This window comes from Anastrepha obliqua, chromosome 5 (genome assembly GCF_027943255.1).
Source record: "Anastrepha obliqua isolate idAnaObli1 chromosome 5, idAnaObli1_1.0, whole genome shotgun sequence".
In the NCBI taxonomy this organism is placed as follows: Eukaryota; Metazoa; Arthropoda; class Insecta; order Diptera; family Tephritidae; genus Anastrepha; species Anastrepha obliqua.
Window position 1 is genome coordinate 434,677 of NC_072896.1, and position 8,512 is coordinate 443,188.

An 8,512-nucleotide genomic window follows, 5' to 3' on the forward strand; every position below is an offset into this window, starting at 1 on the left:
TGGAATTAGCAAGCATTTGAAGAAAAAAACTCTATTTTGGACTAAAAAAACGGCACTTAAATAATTATAACAATCGTTTAAATTAATCTATCGAAAATCCCCTACGCTCTTCTCTTAAGAAGGTTATTTTACAGACGTAGTGAAAAACCTGATTAAAAATATTTAAAATTGTTTGAGTTATGCTGCGTGCCAATTTCAGTAAAGTTTGGAAATTTGGAGAAATCGTTAGGTAGCAGTCACTAACGCTTGGTTAAAATCTTAAAATATTTATGAAATAAACTTCGGTAACGTATAAAACTTTTTGTTCTGTATTTTAAAAGGTTCAAAGAATTTTTTAAGCTTATAAAAAAAAAATCAATTTTTTGAAATTTCTACAGTGGTGTTACCCCTTAAGTCACTAGCCGCGAAGTAGAAGAGTAACATACTGGAAGTTTTTTCTCCATTTTTTCTTAGCGCACATTATAAATATTTTGCGCTAATTGGCTTTCGTCCACAATCACAAAATCACGTCTTCTTCTTCTAAGGAATAGAAGCTCATTATCAGCATCATTGCATATTTAGATTCGTTTATTCACAAAGTAAAGTATAGAATTTTCACCTTTCAAACACCTTTCCCCATAAAATCTCAGGCTTTGAGAATAAAAATCATACTTCGCCTCTTGTTAACCCAGTTTTAGATAATCTTGGTGACGAAATTTGCTCTAACTCATGAATGGCTCGTTCTATATTCGCCTCAAGAGCCTTAATCCGATTTGGGACGTTCAAGATCTTTTGACTAAGGAAAGCAATCAGAACGTTTCCCACCATTCAAACGTCATATATTTCATATCTTACAGCAAATTTTGCAGCCGATATTGTACTAATTATCTGTGAACGGACAGTTCACTGTGAAATATGCGGCAAAACAAATCGTAGAAGAGAACGTCATCCGCAACTCCCACGCATGTGCTTTTATAATTCGCTGCGAAGGCGAAGAATTGGCATCGCTAAACCCATGTGAAATCGAGAATATTTTTACCAGACTGAAGTTCCGAGATTTTTACAATTAAAATTGAACAGCAAATGTTGAAGGATGCCAGCAAAATTTATCGAAATTAGTGAGACGATTCAAAGTCTTTGAACAATTACAAGAAGAGAATTCGATGCACAGCTTTGCGGTAATTTGCTTTAATTAGTCGCTGGACAAGTATTTAAGTTTTTGTATGTATAAAAGTTTATTAGCATTTATATATGTATTTACCGTGGTTTTAGATTTCGATTACCAAGAAACATGCTTTAGAAGACTTGAGCTGTGCTTACCTGCAATTAAGAAAAGGAAACATTAAATTAGATGTAGATGTAGATGAAGTTTTCTTATTCAAGCTCACTTAAAATATTTAGGGCTGATGTTTATGTGACACCTGCTTTATATATTTTATCGGTAGTTCTTGTGAGAAACTATGAAAGCGTATTTGTGTAATGTACCTTCCTCTTTTTCTCTATTCTTTACATTTCTTTCAACCAGTTCTCGATTACAAGGCGAACTTTGTATTTATTTCGGACATGAGTTATCAAAGGGATGGGATTAGTTTATTTCAATAGCGGGCGCATTATCAAACCGCCTTGAAAAAGTATCTCATAAAACAACAGCAATTTGATATTGTCTGCACATAGATTTGTAAAAATGCATCAAGAGCACTCTATAATTTGAATAGAAGGCCAAGGTAGAGATTTCATACTTTTACCTCAAAGCTAGTAAATATTTAGATGAAATCTTGCAAAGTGTAAAGAGCAATATTCTCTTGAAACCATTCTGGTGAGCTTTTTATCTGAGATAAAACATTAAAAAACAAGACAGATACACAAAATATCAGTTCCATCTTTTCAATTATTTTATTTAATTAAATTTACTATATTTTACCTTTTACAAGGGGCATCGTTTTAATTTATTTAAAATACACTTTTTGGAAAAAATTTTGTCGAATATATTTATACAAGCAATATTACAAAAAGCTTTACTAAATCCCATTCGAAAAAGAAATTGGCTTGAAAAAAGCAGATTCAAAAATAAAAAGGAAAAGATCGGACAAATTTTAGTTAAAGGTAGATAGAAATTACTCTAACCTGAAGAATTTTTCTGCAGCAACAGATCGAGAGGGGGAAGGCGCGCGAAATCGGACAAAAACTTTACCGAGTTAAAAACTTCAAGTGAGCGCATAAAAGTAAGCTGCTAACTAAAATAAAGTTTCGTGATAAAAAGAGCAAAAACAGCAGCACAAAAGAAGAAGCGCCAGAGAAAATGCAATGGCAGGAAAAGGAAGCGCTCGCTAGCTGAAGCTAAAGCCAAAAGCGAATAACTTGAGTAAAAGTTTTTAATTTGTAGAACTTTTTATTTTACTTCACAAAAGTAAAGAAAATTGTAAAGGAAGTGAAAAGTAGACGAGAGGGGTTGGAAGCGCAGTGATATGCTGCACCCGGGCAAAAATGAGAGTAGAAAATAGTGTGCGACGAATTATTATTTTTTTTTCGTTTGCTTTTGTCCGTACTGTTCTTCAACAACTTGCAGTTGGAGCGGCGGCGCGCAATTTTCAAATTCAACTACGTTTACTTACATTTTTATGGTTTACTTTTTAAGGGGCAAGGGGAGAAATAGAGAGGGGTAGGGCGCTGTGTACATAGCCAGAAAGGATTGCGAAAAATAGTCGGAAGTTGTAAAATTTAGCGGAGCAAGGAGAAGGAGAATGAAAAGTAGAAAGCAAGTCTCAAAACAATGAAGAAAAGAGCAAACCAAAAAATTATTTTACGAGCAAAGACAATATCAAAACTAAGCAGATGCAATAAGGCAAGATAGTTGCGAATTAAAAAATAACGATGCGGCAAGGAGGCACAACCACTTAGCGCTAAAATACGGTAAGCATGATAATTTGAGCTACACTTGTGCGACCGAACTACTGAGAATTATAGTAAAAAAATAGGAGTGTGAGCGAAGAATATACAATGTTGCATACTTGCAGGCGTTTTATCAATGTACTTGCTACATTAGCCAATGGAATAAGAAAGAAAATATGAATGTAAATAAATTTTAATAAGTATAAATATAAGTCACTTATCTTTCTTATGTGAGAGAAAATGCAAATGAGTCAAGTTCAACGAATACATTTAAATAAAAAGTGCACAAAATTACCAAATCTACTTATAATAATTAGGTTTCTAATAACGTGTTCGTTCAAAATCACCGCACAGCACAATTCAAGGGAAATGAAACATAACTAAAACAAAGAAGTTAGTTACAAATAACCAAAGGGGGTTTCAGATGAATAAATTGCATATTTCTAGGCGTTTGCTTCAACCAACGCAAAAAACGGAATAGAAATAATTGAATTAGAAAAAAAAAAAAAACTCTAGTTAAAAAGAAAATCTTCCGATTTGTCAAAGCAAGAAATAGCAGGATATCATCACAAACAGACAATACGTGCGCGCAGCAGAAATCGCATTGCGAACAATAAAATCAACCAAAGGGCGGTGGCCGCAGCAGAAAAACTCAACAATAGCTTTTCGTCTACTATTACTTTCCATAAATATGGGTTAAGTGCTTTGTTGTTGTGGTAAGGTGAACCCGCATAACTTTGCTTCTATCCCTTCCGCAACCCACACAAAAAAAAAAAACAAAACACATACCATAATAAAGCATTCCGTAAGGAAAATGAAACAACGAGAAATGGCAGGAAAATATATACGCGCATTTACATAAACATTTTGGCATAAAAAGTCTTGCAGAAGGGTTAATTGAGAAACTGAATGATTATGACGTTGTAGTCGCTGTGCAAGCGGCAAATAAATAATAGCATAATTTTTGGCGCAGCAGCAGAAAAGGTTCTCATTTAAGAGCACCACAAGTGTACTAGTGCTATACACAAAACTTTCAATTACTTTCACAAGATGGTTTAAGTTTTTTGGTAGTTTTTGGACTGTAAGGAAAGAAAAATATATGTGCATACTCTTGGCCTGCAAATATGCAAATACCAAAGGCATATGGGGTATTGGCAAGTAAAGCAAGTTTATACTTAAGGCCAGGTTACCCTTGATTTGTGTGCTTTTTTAAATAAACTTTATTCATAGTACAAAATATATTTATTAATCAATTTTTTTACATGTGAAAAAACAAATATTAAATTGCTTAAAAAAAATTTTTTTTTTTTTTTTCAAATGGTGGCTTTCAAAACGGCTGCTAAATTTTAGCTGATTCGTAGTTGGATGCCATCATATCTCGAAAACGAATTATCTGAAAGTAAAAAATCAAACGGTTTCATCTTCTGTATTGAATTGGTTATGACCGCAAGCAGAATCAAATATTTTTAATAAAAAAAAACAAAATGGCGGACTTTTGAATTTTTTGCCACTATTTTTTCACTTTTAATTGTTTATAACTTTTTTAAATAACAATAAATGTTTGTGATTCTGCTTGCGGCTATAACCAATTCAATACAGAAGATGAAACCGTTTGAATTTTTACTTTCAGATACTTCGTTTTCGAGATATGATGGCATCCAACTACGAATCAGCTAAAATTTAGCAGCCATTTTGAAAGCCACCATTTGAAAAAAAAAAAAAAAAAAATTTTTTTAAGCAATTTATTATTTGTTTTTTCACATGTAAAAAAATTGATTAATAAATATATTTTGTACTATGAATAAAGTTTATTTAAAAAAGCACACAAATCAAGGGTAACCTGGCCTTAAGAGAAGAATAGTAATTTGTGGAGTTCATAAAAGCAAAAAAAGTGAAATTTAATAGTGTAATGTAAATGAATACATACACTGATGGACAAAAGTCACCGTCATTTAGTATCTAGAAGATTATAACATCTCCCGCGCCCAGAACATAATGGAAACATAAAAAGTAGTATATTTAACGAAAACTATTATTTATTTAAATTCTGTTTCAGTTTAAACATAAGGCTAATTCAAGAAATATTTATAAAAAATATGACAGATAATGGTTGCTGTGTGCATTTTTGGTGGACAAAAGTCACCGTCATTTAATAAAGCACTTAATCAATTTAAGTGCTAATATTATTTTAGTATGATGTGTGTTTGCCGTTATTTTTGATGACAGCTTGCAATCGTTTCTGCATCGAATGAGCCATTTTTTTGGTAACATCTGGGCTTATTTTCTGCCATTCCTGTAGCAGCGTTTGCTTAAGGGGGGACCCTCATTTATCGGGTCAAAAAAATCGATTTTTTGGAAACAATTTTAATCTATTCTACAACTATTTAAGAATATACTTTCAAAATTTCAAGTCGATATCTGTATTTTTGAAGGAGTGACAAAATTTTTAACAGGACGCGACGGGTGGCCTGATCGCCTGTATCCAAAACTTTAAACGCGTTTTTCTCGAAACATCATTTTTCGATTTTGTGTACACAATTGAGAACGCTGTATTGAACCAATCAGGCTTTACAATAGCTCATTTTAAAGATAATTAAATTGTTTTCAATGTGACATTAAGTGTTTTTAAAAAAAAAAAGATTTTCATATTTTTTTGTAATTTTAAAGTCAATTTTTATGCATGAAAAATCACTTTTAACATAAAACTGGATAAAAAATATCAATTTCGACATTTTTTTTTTAAATCAAAATGTCACATCGAAGGTATTATCCTAAAGTTTTAAAAAAAATTGGTTTTTTTATTTCAGAAAAAAATTCAGAGCGCTAGAATGTACACAGATAGAATGAGGTGCCATGGACGAGGTGTATATTTCCATACTTAAAATGTTTTTTTTTCTTCTCTGAAAATTTTTGTAGACAGTCAAGACATTTATTAAAGTACTTTATGAATTACAAAACGTTTGAAGTTATTTTACCTGAGAAAAAAATTCCCAAAAATGATGCATTTTTCGACCGTCTAAATGAGGGTCCCCCCTTAAGCATATTTTTTGAGGTAATGTGATGCTCCCGAATGCGCCGATCTAAATGGTCCCACAAATGTTCTATTGGATTCAGGTCGGGTGACTGTGGCGGAGTCTTCAAGGTATGGGGATTGTTGTACAAGACCCACAAGCGAACTATTTCTGCGGTGTGCTTGGGGTCATTGTCATGTTGAAAATAATAGTCTGATTCAATGCCAAGCTTTTGAGCACTTTTTTGGAGATTTTCTTTAAGGATATTCAAAAAAAGTCCTTTGTCCATTATTTCATCGATAAAGACGAGCTCTCCGACACCGGCCGCCGACATGTATCCCCATACCATGACTCCAGCACCACCGTGTTTCACAGTTGTTTGTATATGCTTCTCTGCTAATGCTTCGCCCTGCTTTCTCCACGTTAAAACACGTCCGTCTGATTTATATATGCAAAATTTACTTTCATCAGAGAAGATAACTTTTTCCCAGAAATCTATTCCCTCGCTTAAATGCTCTTTTGCGAAGGAAAGACGCTTCGTTTGGTTGACCTTGCTGATCTGTGGTTTTTTTCTACATACTTTGGCGTTATAACCAGCGGAATTCAGCGCCCTGCGCACAGTACGTGGGTGAACAATTGTACCAGTGCTTTCCTTTATCGATGCAGCAATTTCTGTTGACGGAGTTTTTGGCTCTTTTTTAACTATTTTGATTATTTCACGCTTTTCACGTTCAGATAGTGCCAGCGGTCGTCCACTCCTTGCCAAATATTTGCACTCTGGTTCATCTTTAAATCTTTTTATTATTCCAGTAATAGTAGTGCGTGGACGATTTACTAATGAGCATATCTCCCGAATGGTCTTGCTTTGATTGTACGCATTTAAAATAATTTTTCTCTCTTCAATTGTGGTTTCTTTCCTTTTTTGATTCATTTTTAACAATCACGCGGCGTCAGTAAAATTTTTTAAATAAGTACCGTTATACAATGTATACAGATCAGTCTTAAAGCTACCATACTAAACGAACTCGCTGAAAAAAGGAGCCAGATTGGCTTAAATTTTTGTTAAAATTATTTTAAAAGGCAAGCCGAGCTGACTTGACGGTGAATTTTGTCCTCCAAAAAAGGTGACAAAAATATTTATTTTTTAATTTTTTCAAAGATGGGCTAGTAAGAGAAAGATATTTAAACTGAAATAGAAATTAAATAAATCATAGTTTTTGTTAAATATGCTACTTTTTATGTTTCCATTATATTCTGGGCACGGGAGATGTTATAATCTTCTAGATACTAGATGACGGTGACTTTTGTCCATCTGTGTATATATAATGGGCGCTCACATCCTTTATTGGGTGTTTGGCCACGCTCCTCTTCCTATTTGGTGTGCTTCCGGAGTCTGAGGCCACAATACAGTAAATAAATGTAGATCGTACTGCTGGCCCGATTTCGCAAGAACGTCAAGTACCAGATTTGTGTCAGTTAAGTCAGCCATCTCTCGGGAAGCAGTAAAATTGTAAATGTATCGAGCAGATATTCAAACTACGCCAAAACTTTAAAAAGGCCCGAGAAAAAGAACCAGCACGTCATTGTAGGCACCTATCATTTTGAAATAATGTATCCCTTTGTGCATTTTCTTAGTTAGCACTGAAAATAATGTCGTTTTTTTATTAATTCAATGAAGAGTATCCCTTACCAACAAGCTGAGTAGAAAATCTTTCAAGATGAACAAAAACAGCACTCGACACGTCCCTTACCCACGGCCCTATTGTATGTCGCGAAATCACGGACTATGATAACATCGAATAAAGTGAGTTTTGAAGTGTTAGAAAAAATATTCTAAAGCAGATTTATTCACCATTGCGCGTTGGCGGCGTCGAATATTAGCCGATAGAACGATGTTCCGGCATTGGCTTCACTTGTAATGATAAAAAATGTGGATGCTTGAACTTGCGCTTATGAGTTATATTCACCTGGCGGTATCAGACATTGTGACAAAGGTGTAGAAGCAAAAAAACACATTTGTCCAATTGTATAACCATTATTAGGTGTCTATAAACTCCAATGAATACTAACGGTGCATCGTGAAAAGATTTTTATGGTGTGGCTAATATCAGACCGTTAGCCGGCTCTACGTAATATACAATAAAGAAATTAAATTAACACAATGTCACTTCGTTGCCCCCTGAACAACTACTGATTGGACGAGTGTGCGATTATGTGTGAAATTATAGAGCAGAATTCGGCTGGCGAATCACTCCCGTGACGTGGCTGCCGAAGTTCCCCTCACAATTTTGTTTTTCACCATAGTTATTGGCCAAACCTATAATCCGGCACATATAAGTCACATGAAATTATCTACCTGATTATAATTATAATAATAAAAAAAAATCATACCATCAATATTTCTGTTTTCTATTATCATTTCCAGTTCTTAAGCTGTTACAAAAAACACCCGAATATGCAGTATTACTAAAACTAGGCCACAATATTCGGCCAGTAAAAGAATTATAAAAAAATATGTATGTCTTAAATATAGCGCGCAATTTTAACAATTTAATTTCCTTTTAATTTTATTTCAATGATAATTCGTCCCCTTAGTATAACAATAGCCTATGTGCTCATAGGCTATTATTTTT